The sequence below is a fragment of the Corapipo altera genome, unplaced genomic scaffold (assembly GCF_003945725.1).
Source record: "Corapipo altera isolate COAL_440 unplaced genomic scaffold, ASM394572v1 49, whole genome shotgun sequence".
Classification (NCBI taxonomy): Eukaryota; Metazoa; Chordata; class Aves; order Passeriformes; family Pipridae; genus Corapipo; species Corapipo altera.
Genome location: NW_020884879.1, coordinates 7,092,815 through 7,106,414, shown reverse-complemented (window position 1 = coordinate 7,106,414; position 13,600 = coordinate 7,092,815). Strand labels below are relative to the sequence as shown.

General features: G+C 39.0%; 1 pseudogene; it reads right to left on the bottom strand.

Moving 5' to 3' along the window:
- LOC113945068 overlaps positions 1–13,600 on the bottom strand; it is a 78,100-nt pseudogene that overhangs the window by 47,114 nt on the left and 17,386 nt on the right.

Sequence of the window (13,600 nt, the reverse complement as noted above, 5' to 3'; positions counted from 1 at the left end):
CAAGTTGTGCCAGGGGAGTTTTAGGTTAGATTTTAGAAAGAATTTCTTAACAGAGAGGGTGATCAGACATTGGAATGGGCTGCCCAGGGAAGTAGTGGATTCTCCGTCCCTGGAGATTTTTAAAAAGAGACTGGATATGGCACTCAGTGCCATGGTCTAGTAACCGCAGTGGTAGTGGATCAAGGGTTGGACTTGATGATCTCGGAGGTCCCTTCCAACCCAGCTGATTCTATGATTCTATGATTCTAAATGAGGTATTCAGATTATGGAAAAAAAAATGTTCATTTTTGTTTCTTAATGGAACGTGTATAACAAATATACTAGATTTCCTAACTATAGGACAATGGTCACTTAACAGCAGTGTAGTTTATTATATACAATGTTCTGCTAGCATACCTGTCTTGACATAGGCATTAAAGAACAGAAAGCACAAACAAACCTCATGTCTGAACTTTCAATGCCATCTTAAGAACCAGATAATTTTACATACAGCTTGTTATTTCTGCCATATTGCAGACTTAGAAAGACATCAACAAGCAATTTTTCATTATGTTCTGAACCCCCATTGGATTGTCATATTAAGTCAGGACCAACATCATGCCCATTAGCACAACCCATTCATTCACAGCAGCCACAGCCACCATTAGCAAGAGACTCTGGGACAGACCTTGGGTGACTCAATCCCCTAAGGAGATTTCCCTTTGGTTTATATAATGACATTGCATTTCCCTTTCCAAATCCTAAGGAAAACTCTATTTTCTCCTTTAGTCTACATCTATCAAAAGGCTGGTATTTCAGTGTTTCACACTCAAAGGAGTGTTGTGAGTTTAAACCTTTTCAGAATTAATTGCATTCCTCATGTCCATCAGAAGAGATTTCTTGAAGAAATAATTTAGGCCAATAAACTGATATTCTGCTTTAATTCTGTTTGAACAGAACGGGCAAGAAAGGAGGTGAGAGTCAGGGTTATTTTCTGTCATGTGTAATAGAAAGAAAGACAATTCATGGGACAAAGGATCCAAATTGGTGCAAATCAAGCTTCTTTCAGCTTGCACACAGGGGCATCAACAGTACTGTACAAGAACCCTAATACTAGGCTAGCCTAGAACACTAATATATATATATAATATATATTTTTTTATATAGAACACTAATACTGAGCCAGCTTTCCTCTTTAATACTTGTGAGGTATTGTTATTGAGAATCAAAAATAAAAGAATGATAAAAATACAGAATTAGCCAGAGAGCAAACACACTGTAGGAAGATGCTATTCCTCTTCCACATCTAGAGCACCCCTAGTCCTGCAAGCTCAGGACACATGACACTTAAAAGACGTGGGAGACAGAAAGCTGTGGGAAGGCAAGTCATAAGGCTATTCCTTGTACTTGCCAAAGAAAATGTCACCACATCTACTGTTTGCCACAAAGAGCTGAGGATGAGGGTCAAATGTCAGCCTGGGGGGTAGAAACTGGCAGCCAAGAAAGAAGAGGTGGGCAGATGCCTGTGGGGTCTGCCATGAGAAAAAAAAAAAGCATCTTACAAACCTGTTCACTACAAGTCCCACATTCATAACTGTTTCCAAATGGAAGGCTGTGAAAAGCCAAAGCAAACATTCTCAATTCTTTTTGAACGCATCACACAATATAGGAAAAATATGTGCATTTTATGGTTTGAGGGCACAACCTTTTAATTATGTGTTTGCATTGTCATGTCCAAGACCTTTTTTCTCCTCAAAAATTAATATTTCCTCAAGCAATGCAGCTATTTATCTTGGATGAACATGAATTGAAACAGAATCTGCCTCTGCAGAGAGAGGGACAGAAGAGTTAGAACATGACACCTAGGGGAATTCAGAACACACTGCAACACAATCCTCATCACTTTTCCAGTGCCTTTTCAACTCAATTTCCTCCAGTTCTCTTAAGAGTTTCCAGCTATTGTTTTGCATATGCTGTATGTGCACGACCACAGAGGCACTTTGAAAACAGAGTACAAGTGCAGGTAATGGGGCAGGTAGGGAGAAACTGAAGCAAATAAAATGCAGTAATTTTCTCTGTACTAGAGCTGAATGAAAAGCAGTTCTGTCATCCAAGACCAGCAAGTGTTCTGGCACATAATCACCTCTCACTTCTCTGTGATAAAGCTCAGCCTCATGATCTAAGGAAGATGTCAATCAACTGCTTTTGCCACTAACAACTTATAGGTGCAGAAAGAACGCAAAGTAATGGTTTACAAATGATATTTAAATTAAAATATATTGAGCCATTGCAAGAAAATTCAGGCCTACTTTGGAAAAGACATTACATTTAGTCATAATTGGGGCTCTCAAAAAACTTACATCTAGTGTTCAAGCATCAACTTTCCCCCCCTTCAAGTCTTACAGACTTGAAGACCAACAATTGGCCAACAATTCATACAGTAACTTCCAAAAGATGCCTAATACCAAGGACAGAAGCAGAAATACCAGAGTCCATTTTTACTTAATGGATAAGTAAGTGCTAAAGCATCAAGAAGATACTGAAGGAGGACTGTTTCCATAACCAATCTAATTATTATTTCACAATAGAGAAGCTTTTATGAACATACAACACCTTTCAAGATAGAATGTAAAATAAAAAAAGAACCACACACACAAAAAAAAAAAACAAAAACAAACCAACCAAACAAAAAAAACCAAAAAAACTTCCTAAGCAATTTACACAACCTACCACTAACATGGACCGAACTTGGCGTGAGTGCCAATAAACAGCTACTTAATCAAACACTGTGCAACAGTGTACTAGAAGGGAAAATCCAGGCTTAGTCACTCCGTGTGAATTCTGACATCTGCAAAGATTTTAAAGAGATCCTTTTGGGCAAAGCCAGGTGGGTAGCCAAGTCTGGGTTTAGTCATGGGTGAAATTTCCACACACACTAATACTCACAGGCCTTGAATGTCCTGCCGTGGAAGAACGAAAACTTCCCCCTTGTGACCTCAACTTCACTTCTCTGTTGACTAAGCTGAATTGCAGCTGTGCCTTACAACTCACCATCCCCAGGTGTTGCAATCAAGGAGAGCAAAGAACATCCTCTCTAAGAGTATTCCGTGCAAATACTTTAGCTTCCAGAAGTTTGCCTGGAAAGTATTGTAGTGCAGACTCAAGATGCTCTGTTACAAGAGGAGGGGACCAGGAAACAGAAATATTAAATGTGTTCCAAATGAATTTCAAAATTTTGAAATCTATGAGGCATAACTTGACCAGAGAGACCTGTGAGGCTTTCCATTAGATCACTTGCCTATACTACTGTAAGTCCTTCACTTACTCCATCCAGAAACCCGTATTCAACCCCAGCATTAATAGGTGCATTGTACAAGGCCCTCATACCTCATGGAAGTCAATGCACAAGGCAAGCAGTGTGATCTACTATTTTTTTCTAATCCAGAAGAAACATTCCTTTTCTTGTTTGTAAACCACTGATGGCATTATCATTTCTGTAACCTCAAAAAAATTAAAAATAGGAGAAAGAATTTCTCAGTCAAAGTGTTATTTTCAAACTTACACTTCACAGGTAAAAGTTCCAAAAAAACCCCAAAACAAAACAAAAAAACCTTTTCAGGCAAGCTTGAAACAGACAGGCCAATAATTTATTTCTCTCTGGTTCAACGCGCGTGGGACAGTGGTGTTTTATTTAGCTGCAGCAGCAAATGCTCAACTCAGCCTTGGCTACAAAAATACCTGAAAACTCAACATACTTACCATTATCACAGTGATGGAGATGGTAAGTCTTGACACTCCAATGAAAAAGGAGGCAGCTCCAATGGAAGTAAAGAAACCTGGATCAATCCACACTCCATGTTCATTGGTTTGAACACCGAAAATGGAAACAAGGATCAATCCCATTATCCTGCCATACAAAGCTCCTGTATACCTGTACACATGAAGAAGAGCAATCCTCTTGGCAGTTTCCTGTAAATGCTTCTAACATTCTGCTGATCCCAGATTAATTTTGTCAACTTCTGTAGAGACTCCGTCCCCACAACCTTCCTTAGTATGGGCATTTACTTAGCACCAATCAGCTATCACAAAGCTGCCAGATTTACCATACTTTGAAGGAAAAAAGACTAACAGTATGTCTGTCTTAATGTCCTTCAAAGCCAAATCAGGATTGACCTTATAGCAATAGCAAAAGTCAAAACTATAGGTCACTGATACACAATGGGCTATTTCAGTTTATAAGGCCACACTTCTAGAGCTCCAGCCGCATATAATTTCTTAAAATTAAGTCTATCTGCACTCCATAAACCTGACAAGTAAAATATTACAGCCATGTAACAAATGGGCAAAAAGGAGTAATAGGTATTAATGATCTGCCCAAAACCAACCAGGAATGAAGCTGTGAAGAGAACTCAGGAGTCTTCAAACCAACCAACACTGCAGAGCTAAACCAAAATGTAGCACAGTTGTGCAGGTAATTGCTGATGTAATACACAAAATTTCACTCTATATGCAAGGAATTAAATATACATATTCAAGTGTCAGACAACAAACCAGACTTATACATTCACTTTCCAGAAATGGTGAATTACTATTATTTATACCATATACATCATATATATTATCGGATTTTTTTTTTGATTGTGCATGGGGGAATTACCTCAAACGGTAGAGTGCTCGCTTAGCATGCAAAAGGTAGCGGGATCTATGCCCGCATTCTCCAGTGTGATTTTGATGTAGGTACTGGGGAATGAGAGGCTGGAAAGCAGTGCCATGGAAAGGGACCTGGGGAATCCTGGTTAATGGCAAGTTGAATATGAGTCAGCAGCCAGGAGGGCCAACCATGTCTGGGGGGGCATCAGGCAAAGCGTTGACAGCTGGTCAAGGGAGGGGATTGTCCTGCTCTGCTCTCCTCTGCACTGGTTTGGCCTCACCTTGAATATTGTGTGTAGTTTTGGGCACTACAAGATAAGAAAGATATTAAGCCATTAGAGTGTGTCTGAAGGAGGGCAACAAAGATGATGAAGGGCCTTGAGGGGAAGCTGTATGAGGAGCAGCTGAGGTCACTTGGTCTGTTCAGCCTGGAGAAGAGGAGACTGAGGGGAGACCTCATTGCAGTTACAGCTTCCTTGTGAGGGGAAGAAGAGGGGAAGGCACTGATCTTTTCTCTGTGGTGACCAGTGACAGGACCTGAGGGAATGGCCTGAAGCTGTGTCAGGGGAGTTTTAGGTCAGATAGTAGAAAAGGGTTTTTCAGCCAGTAGATGGTTGGACCCTGGGACAGGCTCACTAGGAAAATGGTCATGGCACCAAACTTGTCAGAGTTCAAGAAGCATTTGGACAATGCTCTCAGGCACATGGTGTGATTCTTGGTGTGATGCAGGGCCAGGAGGTGGACTTTGATGACCTTAGTGGATCCCTTTCAGTTCAGGATATTCTGTGACTCTATGATTTGAGGAGGATCGTCTTCCACCACTACACAACTTTTTCCAATTTATTCATACAATGGACCTATTTGATTGATGGATGCAGTTCTGGAATTGTTTTTAAAACTATATACAGTTCTACAATGGTTACAAAAATTAGGTTATCAGTTAAGAAACATGGGTGCTGGCAGATAGACTTGACCATATCTATTCAGCCAAGAATCCCATGTTTCAACAAACACTACATATTAAAAATTGACTTAGACAACATTTTGGGGAGGGCAGGAAGTAAATACACAGGGATAGGGCAATGGCAGAAAGCTGAGCACACAATTAATTCTTTTTAGACTTTTTTTCAGTATTTGAATTGCATTATGCACTCTTCAGCCATGACTCCTTGCTTGCTGAACATTAAGCCTCCCAGCATTACTGTAAGAACCTTGCTCTACTCTACAACAGCTTTCTAAAAACTACAACAAAAGACCCAACTGTAGTTTTCTCCAAAGTCTAGGGTGTTGATTTTCAAGATTAAGGTTCAGGCTATTACGTGCATAAGAAACAGATGAAGAGTCTGGATCTGAACCCGTATTTCTACAGTTACAGAGATGGAGCCAGAAACTGAGGCTCCTTCTGGGTTCCCAAAGGATTCAAATGCTCTATACTTGGAAAGTCCACAGTTCTGGCTATGGTCCTTGCACAGCTATTCTCAGACTATATTTCTTCATTCTTTTCCACAATTTTAGCATCTCTTTCCAAGCAAACCATCCTATTCTACCTATACAGCCTCCTCCAAGCACTCATAGCTTTGCTATTGCCAAGCTTTCAACCTGCAATTCAGACTGTTACTACTCAACACAGGCCTTTTGCAGATGACGCGCAAACCAGGATGGGTGGAGCTTACAGCTCAGGAATAATCAGGCCACTGGCAACTGCAGAACCTGCCATTCAACAGCTAAGGATGAAATAAAATGCCAAAGCAGTGCACAGGGATATGTATCCAAATTTTTCATGAGTCCCATGTTCAAAAAGATATGTGATCCCTTACTTCCCATTTTCAACTGGAAGTGCAGCAGCTGCAACACAGACAAAGACATGTGCAGAGATACAAAATATTAAAAGGTTCCTTTACAAAAATGCAGTTTGTAGTAGTTCTCATTTGCCTAAACTTTATTAAAAAATCAGAGTTTGCATGACAGCTTCAGCATCTGGGGCACTTCCAGGAAAACAAGGAATATATGTTCTCTCCAGTCTGGTTCTGTGTGATGTTAATCCTGATCTAAATAAAGAGAAACTACAGCCATTTAAACCAAAAAAAAGCAACAGTACTACTTCAGCAGGGCTCTTTCCCCATTCCTTTCAGAGGCAGTAACTCAGGATCTTCTCAGCACATTTGGCTCAAATATGGAACTTAGTTCTGATATGTCAGAAGGGAGCACTGCATTACTTTAAAGAAAACCTGTGTTATGAGCAAATATACCTTGATATTGCCTCAAGTTATTTCACTTTCTTCCCAGGTATCAATCACTTAGCTCCCCTTACCTTGACTGAAGGTTTGATTAGAATATCTGACTTCATCTGGACCAATCCATGTGCTTGAGGAACAGCTATATTCTGAAATTTCCCTCTTGAGCTGATTTATGCTTAAATATTAAAAACAAACAAAAGAATTATTATGGATGAATATAACTTACCTTACTGCCTGTCCAGAATGTATCTACTAGAAATACATCTTACACAAGAAGCCACCTTTCCCTTATATTTCCCAATTAAGTTGTTTTGTTAACTAATAAATCTAGTTTACTAGATCAGTTTACTAATTATTCTACTAATCTATCTGGTTTATTAATGCTTATATTCCTCTACATAAACCTCCTCATGCCAAAACTCAAAATTCCCCAAACAAGGAATCACTTTACGCTGCCTAAACCCAGAAAATAAGGGAGAAAAATTATTAAAGTGCACAACCTGGCCTTGATCTCTTTTTCCACACAACATTGTAATTCTATAAAACAGGATTATCTGACCAAAAATGAAGCATTGCTGACAGCAAACACTTTGATGGGTAAGTTCAGCATTCCAAGCTGATAGAAGCATTTGTAGTTAGAAAGCTTTGCACTGGAGAGCACCATGGAGAGCTGGAAGGACTTAGAGGTCTCCTCTTTCACAGCAGCACAGGCTATACTCAAACCACACCTAAAAGATGTTTGTCCAACATGTTCTTAAAGCTCTCCTTTGGTAAATACTGGTACCAGTTATTTCAACATTTTGCAACATAGACTGCCGGTTATCATGCTGACCACAACCAGCATTTCTGTACAGCACTACTATTCCTGGACACTTTCTCAATCTCTGTCATCTGGAACAATTGAACTCTCCAAGCAGGTATGACTTCCTTCTTCCAGTTTGGAAAGCCTCCAGCATGTTTCGGACATCACCACAACCTAAACAGTAAAACTATAAACTCTGTTCCTGGAACAAAGAGCAGGAGATCTCTGTTATTTGACCCACCTGATCCCCACTCAGAACTACAAGGAAAACTTAAAATGCAGCCAACATCTAATGCTTAAAAATTTCTTCCAGACCCCAGACTGGCAACAAAAGGGACATAAGATACTTCCCAATCTTGTATTAGCTTTTTACATTATTCCAACCACTCAAACAAGCATATATTCCAAATTCATAATAGTCAATAAAAAACCAAAAACCTGATTACTCTGTCCTGCTTTAGAAGTCATATGCCTGTGTAACTCACTTATATCAAAGACTCAAGTTCTATACATATCTTTGCCACCAGTAAAGGATTACATACACAAAAAACAGCACAACTGAGAAGCAATTTGAAGCTTGCAGCAATGCCAAAATAATAGAGAGAGAAACAGCAGAAGAAAGGTTGTTTTACAATTAAAGTACAAATGGTTGAGCAAGAAGAACAAAGCACAGAGAATGGAGGTGTAGGACTTGTTTACACACGGGGTTTTGTACCACTAACTCTTTCTGTTCGAAATCAGTATATTCAGTAGAGACAGATTTCTCCTTGGTGGAGGACTGCACTGCCACACTGCAGGAATGCATGTGCAGTACTGAGACTTGTTGATGGAAGAAGCCCACTGCTTCTCTACCTCCTTCTCTTGCCTTCCCATGACCTCTTAGTCCTCCTTCTCTAAGGAATCCAAGTGCTTCTCCAAGTGCTACAAAACACTACTGAAAGAACTGTTGAGTATAAATGTATGAGGATAAGCTATGATAGGAGGAAGTGCTGTCATACTGGCATAGCCATATACAGACCCATCTGGAGCTGCAGGTCTTTTACTATCACAGTTTAAGAGCAAAACCATACACTTGGCTGAGTTGGATCACTACAAAAGACAAAATTCAGTATCTTACAATTTTTTTTTTTGGTTATATAATTCTTATTGGATCTCTTAAAGTAGCAAGGGTGCTTATTACTAACCTGTTGGATCTCAAGAGGTTAATGATATTTATCTGCTTCTGGAGCACTGACTATCTCACATCATGCTGAGATGAGCCAAATCTAAATGATCCTAACCAAAGTCTTACAACTGCAATCATAATTCCCTTTTTCAATTCCTAAGAACAGAAGAATAGTGAACAAGCTGCTTTTCCACATTTAGTCTTACTACAAACTTATTAGAGACATTGTCACTACTTTCAGCATGTGCATGGCCTTACAAAACCCAGAACAATTTGCTGCTTAATTCCTTTTCAGATCTATCCATTTTCAACAGGATATACTCTTTTTAACTTGTAGCCACACGAAATAATAAATTGGCACTGAGACCATTCAGCCTCTAGGCTGCATCAGCATAACTATTTTTGATTCAGAAACAGAAAAAAAAAGCCATGAAATTATCGTGGTTTCAGATGTTTTTCCTTCAGAGCAAAAATAGTTTTGTTTTGAAAAATAACATTTTGCTAGCATTTAGTCCTTAAAATAAAAAAGGATGTCAGGGTGAGGAAAAAGGCTCTTCCCACAACAATCCAAACAGGCATAGACAACGAGTCCTGGTACCAAGTGACAAAGTTTGCTTTTATAAAGAATATGTAAATACATAATCTAGCAAACAATACTGAACCAGGTATTGCAAGTCAAATAACAGGCTAGAATTGGTGGCAAGCATGGGAAAGCATGTCTGCTTTCTATATACTTAAGTAAGCTGTTAAGAGTCCAATCACCAATGGCAAGTTATTCAGTATTTAAAGTTTGTTTTAAGCAACATATAAATGATGCTGTCCCCTAGGAAGGTGGAGTTCATAAATTTTCCAGATTTATGAATGTGTAAAACTACAAGTTGGTAGTGATGACTGTGAAATCAAGCTGTCATTTAACCTCAGTCTGAGCGATTCTTTTTCTACTTCCTCTGGATTCCTCATACATATTTTTCAAGAAAGATACTTGTACTGCAAAACCTGTATCAGATTCAAGGATCTCTTCAACAATATAACCTACAAAATCCTTAGCCATTCAGTCATATATTCCCTACCTGTTTATTAACACGGTATTTGTCATTTTAAGTCCCAGGATTACAGTTTCTGCTGTAGCCCCTGATGGGTTGCCTATTCATGTTCCTACAGAGAGGACTGATCAATTATGTCCCTCAGCCAATAGCAGCCAACAGGAGCTGAGAATAACAAAGGTTTTTCACCAGCTTCCAGTTCCAGTTTTCCAGTTCAAGCACAGCTTGTCTCCTATAGGCTAATATACCTATCTAAAAGGCCTATAAACCTTTAAAAACAAAATCAGGATTCTAAATTGAAAAAGTGCTCATGTGATACATATAGCCATTTTTCATTTTTTAGCTCCCTTTTGTTTGTTTCTTTCTTTCTCTTTTTTTTTTCCTTTAATTTGACATGATAGCAAATGCCTCTCACTGGAGAAGTTTAAATGTGATTAAATTTCAATGATTAAAAGATAAGTATGTCTTTTGTCTCTACATGAATTCATCTTAAACACTCAGCTCTGACACACCTTTGGCTATTTTCCATCCCAAATCCTTGTAACAGCTAATTGGAAGAAACAGTTAATAACTGTATTTACATATATATGCTCATAGTGATCCTCCCCACTTACATTTCTGAGTTGTTTCTCATCTGGTAGCTTCTCACAACAGGAATGAAAGAAAAATATAGTAAATACACTGTATCAGTTGTCATACATACCTGCAGGCATTGTGAGATGTAAACTATTCTGAGATGTAAAAACAGACAAAAAAAAAAAAGTGTCTAAACAAACTAATGCCAGCTGTTACCACAAGGACTCTGTCCTTTTGTCTTGCTCATGTGTCCCAAAAGATCACCATTTGCTCATAAGCAATGAGTAAGCCTAGATTCATTCAGTCTAACTTCAGGGACTCAGCTATTGCAACTGGATAATCAGTCTCTGACTCTGTGGCCATCAGAGACCCCCGCTACCTCCAGAAGGACTTGAAGCATGTGGAATCCTCTACAAATGGACAGCCTCCCCACCATGCCCCACGACAGGCAGTGGAAACACAGCCAGACAGAGTTCCTTGCAGGCTGCTGGCCCCTGACTGCAATTTGAGCACAGCAAGGGCTCAGGATCTGTGTCTTTCATTAAGGACCTGTTTTTCTGGTTGGTACTTAAAATTATGCTGTGTGTCAGAAACAGTCCACTGTTTCAATTTAAATTCCTCCCTTCTTATGCAGATTTGAAGTCCCTGGTCAGTATGAACAGCTAAATACTTGTTTCTACCTTGCCAGCTTATTACTTCCCTTCTCTCATAGGGAAGATGTTATGAAAGAACTAATATTTAGTTAATCAATGGAAAGAAATTCCTAGACATCCTAGCAATACTAGACAGCTATAAAGCCTAATGTTGATTAGATGCTACACAGTAGAGACACAGACATTGCAATCCAAATGGGTGAAGACACTTTATCAGGTCCTTCTAGTTTTCCACATATCCGTTTTGAAGGAAGCATGAATGAAACCAAAAACATTTGAAATAGAGCACAGCAGAAGGTGTTTTCAATGGCCACTTTGCATACACCAAAAGCAAAGGGAATTTTTTCATGAGATGACTACATTTCAGTGATGCTTATTTTTCAATGCAACATAGTTCAATATAACATAGTTATATTTCATTAAAAACTGATGTTCATTTCTTTATCTTAATTGAGGTTAATTTACATTTCTGTATAAATGAAGATATGCCCAAAGTTTAAAAAAAAAAAAAAAGATTTAGAATATATTTAAGAAGACATCTGGAGAAAAAGTACTGGAACACACAACCGTAGTAGTAATATATTTTCCAAGCACAAAGTTTCATGCACTCTGTGGATCACTATAAAACAGCTCAGATAGCACATTTATAGAAACCTTCAAGCTGAGATTCAGCTCTGTGCAGTTGTGATGAATTGTCAGACAATTCTACCTCAACCCTTTGTTTCCCTGTATCTCAAAGATTATAAGCTTATGGGCAGAACACATCTACATCAGATAGATGTAACTGGGAGTAGTTCAGCCTTCACAAAGCTCAGGTCAGGTTTTATTTCTGAAAACTTGACTCTGGGACAGTTCAAACCCAGGTCAATTTTTTGCCAAAGCTTCAAAATCCAAAGGGAGCTAGGAGGACAGCTAGCCTGGAGCCAGTGGCTACATATTTAAAGCAGTAGCCTATCTTCACAGCTAGGTAGAAAAGAAAATAATCCTCTCAAGTATCCTTTTAAAGTTTTGACAGCTTATATATTAAGTATATATGCACATATTCTTAAATTGTCCACCCTGCCCATGGAAACACTGAGCTTTTGGAACAGAAGCATTAGTCAACGTGATTAAAAAAAATAGAGAAGAAAGATAGCTCTGCCAGATTCTTGGCAAAACATTATCTACATCGTGATTTCCTCACAGAGAGAAAGGTGATGAACTGAGGAGAAGCAAATAAAGGCCAAGGAGCAGAAGGGCACTTAGGAAGACAGCTTTGTCTAATCTATGGGCTGAAGATTAGATATTCAATTCCAGTCAAAGGAATGGTACTCCGGGTTATGTTGTGGGTGTGGAAGATACCATGATGGGTTCTTTCCAAGTTTAAATGCAAACTGGTTTAAACAAGATTATTTTTGGTTAAAGTCACTGTGACATAGTTTCTTTCAGTTGCTTGATTATGTGAGTTTATTTTTTTTAAAAAAGTATGGTTCTCTCAGATCAAACAGTTTCTTTCCTGCCTTTTTCTGCCAAGTTATAATAAAATAAGGACTGTGACCTGAGTAGGATCTTCTAGAGCTAAGAAAAAAGGAAAAACAGTCTGAATAAGAGTTCATGCTACAAAGTTAAGGTAAAAAAGCAGTATTAAAAAAAAATACAGGATTAAGGCAAAAATATATAAACAGAAGAGCTCTTGTAAGCACTACAACCCTACAGAACACATGCTGTTCTCCCAGTTTCAGGTATGATCTGGCAAGGTGCTAATGGCCCCATGAACTTTTGGAGTCAGTAAGACACCACTCTTAAACAACATAAAATAACTCTTAGGAGGTACCTTCTTTATATCTGACACTAAATCTTTGCTAGCTGATCTTACATTTAATCCTATAGTGTCTTCTAACATACTGGCTCTTACTGGCTTCTGTTGATGTATGTTTTGGTTTTCATTCCAAAGAGTAATGAGTGTTTTTTACATGCTTAAGCAGTTTAGCAACGTCTTTGTAATGTAGATGAGAAAGCCAAAGCTTTCCCAATAGTAGGGGAAACAGCTGTCAAACACAGCACTCCAGCTCCAAACTGTTAAAATAAAAATTGTTACAAACCCAACCTCTTGCAAACAGAGGTACTTTGGAAACCATGGCTTTTCTACAGGACTAATGGGAGTCACACACGTGGGACTCTGCTCCTTGTCCTGCTGGTTTGAAAACTGGATTTGGGTTAGGACATCTCTTTGCAGTGTTCAACAGCACAAAGCCACAAACTCTTTGCAAGACCTGGGATTAAAGCTGTAGCACAATGCGAGAAGGCTGGTGAGGGGAAAGGTTCTCCCTGGAGCCAAGAAATCCTATTTTTCCTACAGTCCTTACTCACTCCTTCAAACATGGAAACAAAAAGCTTGAAGTTAGCTTCCTTGGGGTGTCTTGTCTCAGCAGATGCTGAGCCAACACAGCTGCCAACATCCTGCCGCTAAGAGGAGCTGAAATTCAGCTATCATCGACAGCCACAGGCATGCTCCA